General features: G+C 44.5%; 1 pseudogene; it reads left to right on the top strand.

Annotated features, from left to right (window-relative positions):
* LOC138736099 (zinc finger protein 585A-like) overlaps nt 1-14,555 on the top strand; it is a 120,435-nt pseudogene that overhangs the window by 84,740 nt on the left and 21,140 nt on the right.

The raw sequence follows: 14,555 nt of genomic DNA, 5'->3' as shown, positions 1-14,555 counted from the left end.
AACCAACTGGCAGCTTCCAACCAATCGGAACCACACAAATCACCAAGAGTCACATTGGAGACCTATCATCCCATGTGACACCGTTCAAGTGTTAACTACCTCTACCACCATTCACTCGGCGCGTACCCGCACATCCCCCATTACCTGCACATCTGCCCTGGCCCCCTCCATCCCCACGTGCAACAAGGACAGGATTCCATTCAGCATACCCAGTAGCACCAAGGAGCAAAATTGATGAGGTCACATGATGCGGAGAGAGGAGGATATGGACCCCAGAAACACTCAGACCATAAGGGAAAAAAAAGGCACCAAAGTTAAAGTCATTAGAACCAAAAGGTAAAGAACAAGATTAGATCACTTACCTACCAAAAATGGGGAAGAAGAACGCCAGGCAGTAAAAGATGACTAGTAAGTCGACTGTGAAGAGAGAGGCTCCATCCAGCCCGACTTGACGGGATCAAGATGGAGTGGGAGGTTGCACACCCAGAGCCCTAACAGCCCCAATGGTGGTGGCAGCGATGCAACTGAGAAGACGACATGGGGCTCACCCAGGGAAACGGCCAGCAGTGAGGCCGCTGATCCAAAAAGATGCGACCACGCGGTCAGGGACCAGTTGTTGGGAGACGGGGCCCAGGGAGGGGACCAACCCTCACAGCTGCCAGAATCCCTGGGGCACTCGAGCCCAAAGCCCATTGGACAGTAAGAGGGGGTGTGCAGGAGACTCAGCCCTGCAATAGAACAGGAGAAGTGCATCACGTGAAGGAGGGAACAGCCCCCCGCCCCCCCCCAGAACAACGTGTGAGGTGCTCAAATGCGAAACATGATGGCAGACAGACATGGGAAGAGTGGGGGGACGCAAGAGCTTCAATGAAAGAAGCAGCAGAGACTACAACTTGACTCATCTAGTGACGAGGGAAGGAACACGACGACTGGCAGACAGGGAAAGAGGAGGCGTGGAACATCCTGACCCTGCAGAGGCAGAGGCAGCTGATGCTGTAACAGATCCATTCAGTGATGATGGAGGCGATGTGCTGGCAAGTAACCGCGACAAGAAGTACGACGTTGGGCAGCACGAGGCAGCCAAGATGGCAGCACAGGGAGGGGAGAGGAGCCCTCGTTGTGGATTATCCTAAAGGCGATGGAGAAAATGGAAAAATTAACTTTCGACTTAAGCCGAAAAAATAGGGCAGATGAACACTGCTGGACAGATGTGAAAATGTTTCATAAGGAAGAGTGGCGGAGATAGAGGAGAGGGAACAGGGGACAATGAGGATAGAATAATGAAGCTGGAGAAAGGTGACAATGTGTGGGTGGGGTGGGGGGGGAAAGAGTCACCTCTGACTGAAAATTATAATAGACGAAACATAATAAAAATTGTGGGATTGAAAGAGGGCAGAGGGGAAAAACCCTGTGGCCTTTTTCCAGTGCTGGCTGCCAGAGACCTTGGGGAGGGAGAAATTAGGGGAGTCAATGAATATAGAATGGGCCCATCAGTCCTTCTTTTCGCGCCCAGACACGGTCAGAGGCCACGTTCAGTGCTGGTGACGCTGTTGTGCTCTCAGGACTGAGACAATATATTGAGTATTGTGGTCGCGGGGGTAAAAGTGGGTGGGGGGGGGGGGAGCACTGGAACTGGATTGTAATAAAATGTTTTTCTACCTGGACATAAGTGGGACCCTGCTGCACCAAAGGAAAGAGCTGGAGCCAATAAAGAAGGTAGAAAGCAGAAGGGATACGAGAGTACAATTAGATACCCAGCCACTGAATATATTGATGGTGGGGGGGGGGGGGGGGGTGGGGATAGGTCAGTGTGCCTGGCTGGCTGGGGCAGATGAATGAAGGTAAGTGAACAATAGATATGGGGTGGTGGAGGTGCAGAAGAAACACAGGGTCTGAGAGTCTCTGAAACAATGGCTGAGTTAGTGAGTACATTAGTTTCAATGTCAATGGCTTGAACCATCCGGTGAAGAGGAAAACAGTCTTGGCACACATTAAAAAAAATGGGAGTGGACCTGGTCTTCTGGTCTTCTCCAAGAAATTCACTCTGATGCAAAGGAAGCCTTGCAGTTTGTCAGGCAGCTTCCAGTTTGTAATAACTAATAATACTAGAATGGAAATTATTAAGGTGTTATGGGCTAACAATAATTAGAAAGTTAAAAGAAGTGGTCAATGTTTCACAAAGAGTGAGAACGTATTGTAATTAATGATAGTGGACTAATAGGAATTAAGAGTTTACTGTTTGTGCATCAAAATAAGAATGGGGAAAGAATGTGACAAGAAGAATGGTCTGGGATGCTCAGGGGAGGTGGGTGGAGAGGCAGATGGGTGTGAGATGCACAACCTATTATATGGAGAGGGGTGGTGATGAAGCAGGGGAAAGAGTCACTGAAGGAGGGAGAGAGGGACGATGGATGGAATGAGGGTATGATCAGGGATCTAAGCGGGGACGATTAGCTGTCTTAATATATATTTTTTTCTCTTCTTAGTGCTGCTGTCTTTGCTCTTGTTTCATTTTCCCAGGGTCTGTCGTGTGCCTGGCTGGCTGGGGCAGATGAATGAAGGTAAATGAACAATAGATATGGGGTGGTGGAGGTGCAGAAGAAACACAGGGTCTGAGAGTCTCTGAAACAATGGCTGAGTTAGTGAGTACATTAGTTTCAATGTCAATGGCTTGAACCATCCGGTGAAGAAGAAAACAGTCTTGGCACACATTAAAAAAAATGGGAGTGGACCTGGTCTTCTCCAAGAAATTCACTTAACAGAGTGAGAACACAAAAAATTATAAAGGGGATGGGTGAGCCAGGTAATAGCCTTCTCGTTTGGCTCAAAAGCAAGCTGGGTAGTGGCAATTCTGATAGGGAAGGGCATTCCAGTGAAAGTGCAGAGTGTGACTACAGATAAAACAGGAAGATTTATACTGGTGCACTGTCAGATATATTCAGAACCCTGGACCTTGGTAAATGTCTATTCCCCCAACTTTGATGATGTAAAGTTCTTACAGGAGATTTTCCTGAGATTGGCTGAGGGAAAGGAGAACATCTTGGCTCAGGGAGATTTTAATTTCTGTCTAGATTCTGTCCTAGAGAAGTCAACTAACTAAAAGGAGGCAAGGGCTACTATTGATGATATGAAGGAGCTGAATTTGATTGACATCCAAGGGAGAGGGACTGCTCTTTCTATTCAAAGCAATAGGACTCCTACTATAGAATATTTTTTTTCCTGGCTTCAGCCCACTTAGAGGGTAGGATCTGGGAGGCTGAGAACACAAGACTTTTCTCAGACCATTCATTCTGATATTAATGATGGAAATGCCAGATCAACAGTCTATGACATACAGATGGCATCTCAATGTGTTGCTGATACAGATGATGGAGTTTTGTAGTCTTGTAAGAGCGCAGATAGATCGGTTCTATGAGGCGACTGTACCTCTACTCCAGATAAATTCCTCTTATGGGACTCCCTCAAAGCATTTTTGAGGGGTCAAATAATTGGATACACCAAAACAGTTAGGTGGACGAATTAGATCAAGAAATTGTTCATCTAGAAAAGGACCTCCAAAAAAAAAAACAGACTCAGAGGATCATATTAGGACTCTAACAAATAAGAAATTGAAATACAATACACTCCAAACGTATAATATGGAAAAGGCCATAATGCGCTCAAAACAAAAATATTATGAATTGGGTAAGAGAGCCCATAAAGTCCTCTCTTGGCAGCTGAGGACAGAACAAGTCTCAAGGATGATCAATATGATACAAACTGGGAATGGCAGGATCTTGTATAAGTCAAAAGAGATTAATGAGACCTTCAGGGAATTCTATGAGGATCTATACAAATCAGAATTGATAGAGGGGGTCTGATGAAACTAACGAGTTAGAGTTAACAAATTTAGACCCAGAAGAACAGGAAGGTCTAGATTGCCACTTCATGGAAGAAGAGATAGTGAAAGCATTGAATTTGTTGCAGCTTCACAAGTTTCCAAGGGAGGATGGATTTCCACCTGAGTTTTATAAGGAATTTAAAGATTCATTTATGCCTCTTTATCTGGAGGTGGTAGACCAGGTAATGGAGACCCATACCTTCCCAGAATCTTTTTTGACAGCAATCATTATGACTATACTTAAAAAATACAAAGTTCTGCTCACGCATCTTCTTATCTCACTGTTAAACAAAGATTATAAGATACTTGCCAAAGCCCTGGAAAACATATTGGTGAAGCATTCAACCACACAAACATGTATAGCACAGAAACAGGCCAGTTTGGCCCTACTAGTCTGTGCCAAACATCTTCTCCCAATTAGTCCCACTGACCCTCATTTGGCCCATAACCCTCTCCTGTCCATTTACCTATCCAACCTTTCCTTGAATATTAACATCGATCTCGCTTCTATCACCACTGCCAGAAGTTCATTCCACACCCCCACCACCCCTTGAGTGAAGAAATTCCCCCTCATGTTTCACCTAAACCTTTCCCCTTTTACTTTCAATACATGTCCTCTTGTTTGAAGCTCCCCCACTCTCAGTGGGTAAAGCCGATCCACGTTGACTCTATCTGTCCCCCTTATAATTTTGAATACCTCTATCAAATCACCCCTCAACCTTCTACGCTCCAGGGAATAAAGTCCCAGCCTGCTCAACCATTCCCTGTAACTCAAACCCTGAAACCCCAGCAACATTCTCGTAAATCTCCTCTGCACTCTCTCTATACTGTTTATATCCTTCCTGTAATTCAGCCACCAAAACTGTACACAATATTTCAAATTTTGTCTCACCAATGCCTTATACAATTTCAACATTACATCCCAATTCCTTTGTTCTACACTGTGATTTATGAAAGCTGACATATGCCTTCTTCAACACCCTATCCACATGTGATTCAACTTTCAGGGAATTATGTACCATGACTCCTAATTCCCTTTGTTCCTCTGCAGTCCTCAATTGTCTACCATTAAACATGTATGTCCTATTTTGATTAGTGCTACCAAAATGTAGCACCTCACATTTATTAGTATTAAACTCCATCTGCCATCGTTCAGCCCACTCTTCTAATTGTTCTATATCACTCTGTAAATTTGATAATCTTCCTCACTGTTCACAATACTGCCAACTTTTGTATTTCTGCAAATTTATCAATCCAATTTGCCACCCTATCATCTAGATCATTAATATATATGACAAACAGCAGTGGACCCAATACTGATCCCTGAGGCACTCCTCTAGTCACCGGCCTCCAATTCAACAAATAATTTTCTACCACTACTCTCTGGCATCTCCCATCCAACCACCATAGAATTAATTTCACTACTTCATCATTAATCCCTAATGCATCCACCTTCCTCTCTAACCTCTTGTGGGGAACCTGATCAAAAGCCTTGAAGTCCAAATAGACAACATCCACTGCATTCCCATCATCCTTTTTAGCAACATCCTTGAAAAACTCTACAAGATTTATTAGACATAATCTACCACATACAAAACCATGCTGACTACTTCAAATCAATCCCTGTTTTTCCAAATACAAGAATACCATCTACAAGAACACTTTCCATTAATTTACCCACCCCTGATGTCAGATTTACAGGCCTACAATTACCAGGTTTACTTTTGGATCCTTTTTCGAACAGCGGAACAACACGAGTTCTTGCCAGTCCTCAGGCATTTACTTCATGGGAATATTTTGTCAATGCCCCCAATATATGTTCACTAACTTCCTTCAGGGTCCGAGGGAATATTTTGTCATGACCTGGAAATTTATCCACCCTGATCTTTTTTAATATAGCCAACACTAACTTCTCATTAATTCTTATATTATCCATGAGCTCCCTACATATTTCTTCACTTCATTTGGCTCAATATTCTTTTCCTTACTGAATACTGAAGAAAAAAACATTTAAAATTTCTCTCATCTCTCCTGACTTCTCACAGAGCCTCACCCTCCCCTCCCTCATCTTCAAGGGATCCAATTTTATCCCTCACTATTCTTTTAATGTATCTATAGAAACCCTTTGGATTTATTTTTACTTTTCCTGCAAAAGCAGCTTCATATCTCCTTTTAGCCTTTCTAATATTTTCCTTAGGATTTTTTTTGACACTCCTTATATTCCTCAAGCAATTCATCTCTTCCTTGCTGTTGTTACAGAGTTCTGTGTTGTGTATTGCCCTATGTGTTGTGTGGTTTTATGTTAAAAAGTGACAGTTTGCCTCAGAGAGCCAAGGTGAAGGTGGACTGCAGAGTGTGGGAGACAGACTGAGCATGTGCAGAAAATGATCTAAAAATTTTTGGTCTTGGATGACAAACCACTACTGCGGGGTGCTGTGGAGTGGAAGAAGGCCCAGAGCATGAGTCATTGTCTGGAGGACAGCTTGGAATGTTGGGCATTTTAGAAGGGAGGAACATTCCGAAGGTAGGCGGAAGGATCCAGACCAAGCCTTGGTTCCTCTCTCTGCAAGACAACTTCGAATTTTGTGCTCTCTCTCTCAAAGATATTTTGGCTTCAGTTTACCAAACAAACTGAATTTTGTTTATGATCTTTGCTTTGGTTGAGATCAAAGTTTTGTGAGTTTTGTGTGTTTTGTGTCTAAGTTTTTCTGTGGGCTGGTTGGAAATATAACTTAGACTTTAATTACATATGTTATATTTAGGCTGGGAAATTTATTAGTTTTATACTGTTATAGAAATTTGCATAGTAACCAGTGGGCATTGTTATAAAAGTGGGGGATTTTGAATTAAAGTTTGATGGTGAATTTTTTGTTAATAAAATAATTCTTCATCTTTACCCCTGTATGATATGCCTTCTTTGTGGTTGCTGGTTTAATCTTGTAACACTGTTTTGCACATCCCTCTTCCTCCAAACCAAGTTCCAAATATCTTTTGAAACCAAGGCACCCTACAGTTTCTAACCTTTCCTTTAATCTTCCTGGGGACAGACCAACACTGCGCTCTCAGAACTTCTCCTTCGAATATCCTCCATTTGTCAGCTACATTCTTCCCTGAAAATATCTTATCCCAATCCACACCCTCCAAATCTTTTCTCATCCCCTCGAAATTTACTTTATTCCACCTTTATTCTCTTCCATTACTAGCCTAACGTGTTCCCCAACAAACCTCTGTCACTTGGCCTACCTCGTTCTCTAACAGGAGATCCAATACTGCCCCCTATCGAGTTGGTTCTTCCACATATTGATTCAGAAAACTTTCCTGAACACACTTAACCAACTCTAACCCATCCAGCCCTCTTACTGTATGTGCGTCCCAGTTAATGTTCAGAAAGTTGAAATCTCCCTCAATTACCACCTTATGTTTGTTACACATATATGCAATCTCATTGCAAATTTTCTCCTCTAATTCCCTCAGCCCATTTGGTGGTCTATAATACACTCCCATTAATGTTTTCATGCCTCTGCCATTCCTCAATTCTATCCAAAAAGCCTCACTGGACGTTTCCACCAAACCATCCTGCCACAGCAGGATGCTGTAATGTTCTCTCCTCCACCTTTTATCCCCATTGTTCTATCAAGCCTAAAACAACAGAATCCTGGAATATTAAACTGCCAAACATGCCCTTACTGCAACCAAGTTTTACTGATGACCAAAATATCGCATTTCCACGTGGCTGTCCATGCCTGAAGCTCATTCTCCTTATTTACTATGCTCCTTGCATTAAAATATATGCACTTGAGAGAATCTCCTCCACACATACTCCTTTTGTTACTAACAACCTTTACCCCCTTCCCTCCTTCATTTATTTTTTGCTCTGTTCCCACCATTCCTTCCAATCTAGGTGTTCTTCCTCCCTACTCTCATTCTGATTCCCACCACCCCCCTCCCCAACTAGTTTCAACCCTCCCCAACAGCTTGAGCAAACCTGCCTGCTAGGATATTGGTCCCCCTCCAATTCAAGTGCAGCTATCCTTTTTGTACAGATCTGATTTGCCCCAGATGAGATCCCAATGATCCAGAAATCTAAACCCATGCCACCTGCACCAGCCTCTGCCACACATTCATCCTCCACAACTTCCTATTTCTACCCTCACAATCCTGAGATTGCCACCCTCCAGGTCCTGCTTTTCAACTTCTTTCCTAACTCTATGTAATCCTTCTTCAGGACCTCATCCCCACTTCTAACTATGTCATTGGTCCCTACGTGGACCAATACTTCTGGCTGATCACCCTCCCCCTCCATAATGATGTGGACTCGATCAGAGACATCTCTGACTGAAACTAATAAATAAAGACCCAGTGGGCTTTGTGCAAAAAAAGACAGGCAGTGGATAACATTGGCAGGCTGTTAAGTATAATGCATCTGGTACAAAACAGAAACACGAGGGGTCTGGCTGTGGCCCTCGATGCAGAAAAGGCATTTGACAAAATAGAGTGGGATTTTCTATTCAAATTGCTAGAAAAATTGGGGATAGGGCCAATCTTTATAAATGTACCACTTGCCCAAGGCTAAAGTTGTGACAAATGGACTAATTTCTCCAGCTTTCCCACTGACAAGGGTGCCTGTTATCTCCAGCCTGTTCACGCTGGCCATGGAACCACTGGCCAAAGCCATTTACCAGGATTCAGACATCAAAAGTTTTAGAGTAGGCCAAGAAGAACATAAAATCAATTTATTGGCCGATGACGTACTGTTATATCTGATAGACCCAGCAAACTCATTGTCCAAGCTGCGCTCTACTCTGGAGGACTATGGCAAGATCTCAGGGTATAAGGTCAATTGGGATGAGCAAAGTCATGGCACTTACTGAGGGGGAATTATAGTTAATGACAAGTAAATAATCATCTAAAGTGGCTGGATAATGGGATCAAATATGTGAATAAACATATAAACTAAATTATTCCCCCTTGCTGGGAAGAATCGAGGAGGACCCAAATAATGCTAATGTGCAGGGTCAACCGTGTTAAAATGAATGTGTTACCAAGGCTTCAGTACCTCTTCCAGACATTGCCCGTGGCATTTCCACAGGGATTCTTCCAAAATTTGCTTTAGAGAACAAGGACATTTCTGTGGAATGGAAAGGTAGCTCAGGTCTCTATGGAAAAGTTGACCTGGGATTATAGTCTGGGTGGATTACGAATGCCGGACTTTAAGAAATATTACTGGACAGCCCAGTCCAGAAACTTTGCGTCACTCTTCTGGGGGGGGGGGGGGGTGGAAGATGTTACCATCCTGGGCACAAAGTGGGGTGCACATGGTAGGTGAGAAGGTAGCAGAGGACTTTATTTATGTGGGACACTAAATTGTTGCCTGGAAAAACAAGCAGCCCCATACTGAAACAAAGCATTTCTATCTGGAGTAAGATCAACTAACATTTAAGAATCAAAGTGGGGCTGTCCTCAAAAACACCCCTGACTCCAAATAGGCTAATTACCGTTGACAGTGGGTAACAAGATCCTTGACACCTGGCCTTGTAATGGCATCAGGTGTGTAGAGGACCATTACGAGCAGGAGCGATTAATGTCATTTGAAAAACTCAGAAACAAATAAAATCTATCAAACAAGACATTCCACTGCTGCCTTCAGATAAGAACTTTTTTGCAGGTCAGGTTAGGTCTAACTATGGCCCTACCAGAGAGTAGTGACATAGAGGCCCTGATTTGAAGGGGGAGCACATCTCAGCAATGTATTTCATGCTCCAAGTGGAAGGACCCAAACCAGGCCTTCATAAGTCAAGACAGAGTTGGGAGTCGGACCTATGAATAACAATTGATGAATGGTGCTGGCCCAGCATGACTGTGGTGCATGTCTGCCAGGCTGCCTGTCTCTCTTCTGGCGAGCCTTGCTGAACTAACATTGGCTGTGCATCATCCCTCCTGTTAAGGACACTCCCCTTGGGTCTAACTGTATATGCATCTATTGTCTTTCATTATTGTACCATGAGTTTCTGTTAATAAAAGCCATGATTATTGTTTGACCACATTGTCTTCATCTACTTCATTATCTGGCACTTCAATTTTATTAGTAGAAATGGATGTAGCCCTAAAGCCAAAGCGGCTGATAATCGACCAGTCTGCCCCGAGGGCCAGAGAAATTTTCGACCACTGGATTGCTTGTATTGATTACTACATGGCTCGAAACAACGTGGTCGATGAGGCGATACTGTGGGGCCACCTGAACTCTCTGCTGGGTGAGGTCCCTTTCACTGTAACGCAAGGAATTACCACTCTGGCTTTTGCCCGGGAACGTCTGACTGTTTACTATGCAGTGCCACAGAATGTGGTGTTTGCTCGACACCAGTTGCTGACTAGATGCCAGAACCGCGGGGAAAGTGATGCTGCCTATGTACTGGCCCTCGACTCGCTGGCAAATGAATGTGATGTCAGGACAGTCAATGTGCAACAACACCGCAATGCCTTGAAGCTGGATGCTTTAATCAATAGAATTGACTCCAGTTACATCCAACAGAGGCTGCTGGAGACGGAGCCCTTAACCTACGACTGGGCAGTCACACTAGCCAAAACACTGAGAAGTGCCATGCGGTCCAGTGAAATGCTAGAAACCGAAAAGGAAACATCCAGGAGTGCTGGAACCCCGAAAGAAAGAAAAAGGTGAACTCCTGGAAAATGCTACTTTTGTGATAAGAGCTGGAACCCCAGACAGAAGGGCCCGGCTCGATTTGCTACCTGCAGCTATTGTGGGAAACTTGGTCACTTTGCTAAAGTGTGTAAGGCGAAAAGTACTCCCACCGATAAGAAGAAGAGAACCACCAAGAAAATGCATCCTGGAGCTGCAGGAATGGAAGACAACTGTGAAAAGGGGGAATCTTCAGACAAGCAGGCTGAATCGACTTCAAGTGACGGCGAGGTGAGATCCCCTGTGATAGCTCAATTGTCTCCAAAGCTTGGGGGCATGTTGCGGACTGGAACGGTCAACTATGAAGGGGGAGGTGAATGGTGAGACTCTTGATTGTCTAATAGAGTTGGGGAGTGCTGACAGCTACATCCACGAGAGTTGCAAGAGCCTTAGATACCCAGCAAACCAAAAGATATTGTAGGGGTTAGATATTCAATCTCAGATGAACAGTGTAGTGTTAAATTTCAGTGGGCCACTACCCACACTTACCATCCCCCACGCTAGTTACTGCAGTCTCTCCACATTAAAGATCAAAGCTCCTTCCCTTTTCAGTGATTTATTCCGATTGACACGAAGAGCCGTTCTTACAGCAAAGAGGATCGTGAGTTTATCAAAGCTGAGACCCAGAGATTGCTTAAAGAGGGAGTAATTGAACCCAGTAAGAGTCCGTGGCGAGCCCAGGTGGTAGTTGTGAAAAATCACACTAAGAAACGACTGGCTATCGACTTCAGCCAGACAATCAACCGTTACACTAACCTGGATGCCTACCCCCTGCCACGCATCAATTAAATTATTAATCAGATAGTACGATACAAAGTGTACTCCTCTATCGACCTCAAAGCAGCTTACCACCAAATCCCCATTAAAAAAAAGGAACGACCCTATACAGCCTTTGAGGCTGATGGAGGTGGGGTTACACCAGTTTAAGAGGGTACCTTTTGGAGTCACTAATGGTGTGTCAGTGCTTCAGAGGGAAATGGATTAGATTGTTAGGATGTACGAGTTGCAGGGTACGTTTCCCTATCTGGATAGTGTCACTATCTGTGGGAAAACACAGGCCGAGCACGACAACAACTTAAAGGAATTTTTAGCAAGAGTTAAAGAACTTAACCTTACATTTAACGAGGGCAAATGTGTGTTCAACGTGACAGAGTGACCCATTCTGGGCTACATCTGCCCTGACCCAGAAAGAATGGCCCCCCTTAAGAAGAAGTTACCACCCCCAAACTCAGCAAAAACCCCTAAAAGGTGTTTCCTACTACTACAAATGGGTTCGGGACTACGCCACGAAGGCACGCCCTCTGTTTGACACTAAATCTTTTCCTCTCTCTCCAATGGCCTTGAAGGCTTTCAAGATAATTAAAGCTGATATTGCCAAAGCTGCACTCTCGTCCATTGACGAGGACGTCCCATTCCAAGTGGAAACTGGTGCCTCAGATTGTGCCTTGGCAGGAAGCCTTAATCAAAAGGGCAGACCTGTGGCCTTCTTCTCCCGCACGTTACGCGGACCTGAACTTAAACATCCTGCCATTGAAAAAGAAGCCCAGGCTATTATTGAAGCACTTTCTAGCCGGCAGAAAATTTACTCTTCTCACTGATCAGAAATCTGTTGCCTTCATGTTCAGTACTAAACACAAAAGTAAAATCAAGAACAATAAGATGGCACGCTGGCGAATAGTACTCTCAACTTATAATTATGAGATCCAGTACAGGTTAAATGATCTCTCTGACGCATTGTCATGATCTGCTGCTGGTGCTCAGCTGGAGGGGCTAAAAGAGATCCATAGCAGACTGTGCCACCCAGGAGTCATGAGATTCTTCCACTACATAAGGGCTAACAACCTTCCTTACTCTCTGAAAGAAGTCAGGAAAATTACTAAAAGCTGTCCTGTTTGCGCAGAATTCAAACCGCAATACTTCAAAGCTCCAGAGCCCACTCTCATCAAGGCAACCCGACCTTTCGAGAGGATTAGCTTAGATTTTAAAGGGCCATTACCTTCCAACAACAAAAATGTATATTTCCTTACTGTAATTGATGAAAATTCCAGGTTTCCCTTTGCGATACCCTGCCCTGACGTCTCGTCAGTGTCTGTCATTAGGTCACTTGACAGAATTTTCAGCATTTTTGGTTTTCCCAATTACATTCATACCGATAGAGGCTCAGCATTCATGAGCGCTGAACTGCGGCGAGCCCTGCTACGAAAGGAGATTGCCACCAGCCGTACCACGAGCTACAACCTGCAGGGCAATGGGCAGGTTGAAAGGGCTAATGCTACAATCTGGAAGACTGTTAATCTTGCTTTAAAAACACATGGTTACCCTGTTACCCAGTGGCAGGAGGTGCTGCCTGAGGCACTACATTCTATTTGGTCTTTATTGTGTACTGCAACAAATCCTAGGAAATCAGGAATTGTGATGGATTGGCCAGCCTGTTTACCTGAGCCTGGAACCGTGCTGCTGAAGAGCCACGCTCGGGCACGTAAAACAGACGCCCTAGTCCAACCAGTTCAGCTACTGCATACTAACCCCAACTACGCTCATGTTAAATTCCCAGACGGGAGTACTGACACTGCATCCCTAAGAGATCTGGCCTCGCCTGGTTGGCCCTTTCCTCGCATCCCTACTCAGAGTTAGCCTGAGAGGTTGGACTCACCCCCCCCCCCCCACCCCCCCAAACCTGAGATCCCTAGTAAGCTTTCAGATGGCCATGCTGAGGCTCCACTGCCTCACGCTGGAGATTCTGGAGCAGGTCCAGAAGTCAGTCCTTCCCACACTACAGACCCAGGACCTGTACCAGTTCCCAAGGTTGCAAAGGAGCCACCTGTTTTGAGACAAAGCACCAGAATTCGTAAACAACCTGATAAGCTGACATATTCATAAAACATCTCATCATATTTCAATTGCTTGCTAGATACTGGCATATTTTGGCTGTTAGACTATCTCAAGGCCAACATGGTATCCATCTATCGCTTGCTTCAGACTTTCCTAGCAGCTGTCCTTTTGATTTTAACCCTTCTGCCGGGCGGGGGGGGGGGGGGGGGAAGACTGTGGTGAATGTCTGCCAAGCTGCCTGTCTCCCCTCTGGCGAGCCTTGCTGTACTAACATTGGCTGTGCATTATCTCCACTGTTAAGGACACTCCCCTTGGGTCTAACTGTAGATGCACCTATTGTCTTTCATTATTGTACCATGAGTTTCTGCTAATAAAAGCCATGATTATTGTTTGACCACATCGTCTTTGTCTACTTCATCAACTGGCACTTCAATCATTAATGAGCAGTGCAGGCTGGTGCAGTACAACTTCTTGCACCAGCTGTACCTGACGCTGCAAAAACTGAACAAATCTAAGCCAGAATTGCCAGACCAATGCTTCAGATGTGGCATTGAGACAGGAACCTTTGTGCACACAACCTGGACATGGACCAAGGTGACAGCTTTCTGGGTGGAACTGGATCAAACCCTGGAAAATAATTATAGGTCAAGAATTCCCACAGAACCCAGAGTTGTTCCTGTTGGGAAACATAATCGACATGAGTTTTACAATGAACCTGTCCAAATTTCAAATCCAGTTCATAATTATCACATTGGCAGTGGCCATGAACTGCATAGGAGTTACATGGATGTCAGACTCCAACTTGACTATTGCACGCTGGAATACAGAAATGCAAAGCTATGTTCCCATAGAGAACATTTCTTGCAATTTAAGAAAAAATGTAACACCTCTGTAAATATTTGGCAACCATACCTAAATTCCACAGGAACACAATGATAGGGAGGATTGTTGAGCCTCGCCCCCTTACCCTTCCCATCAGCCCTCATCTGGCGAGGGAAGCAGGTGGGGGGGGGGTCGGGGGTCCATCCCACTTCAACCAGGAAAAGTTGTGAGAAGAAAACAGCCTCAGAGCATAGCCTGCTGTGACATGACAAACCCACAAACCTGGATGTATATTTTGTACCTTTGTTGTGAATGTCCAAAGTA

This window comes from Narcine bancroftii, chromosome 1, assembly GCF_036971445.1.
Source record: "Narcine bancroftii isolate sNarBan1 chromosome 1, sNarBan1.hap1, whole genome shotgun sequence".
NCBI lineage: Eukaryota > Metazoa > Chordata > Chondrichthyes > Torpediniformes > Narcinidae > Narcine > Narcine bancroftii.
The sequence above is the reverse complement of the archived record's forward strand: the minus strand, read 5'-3'. Positions and strand labels throughout refer to the sequence as shown.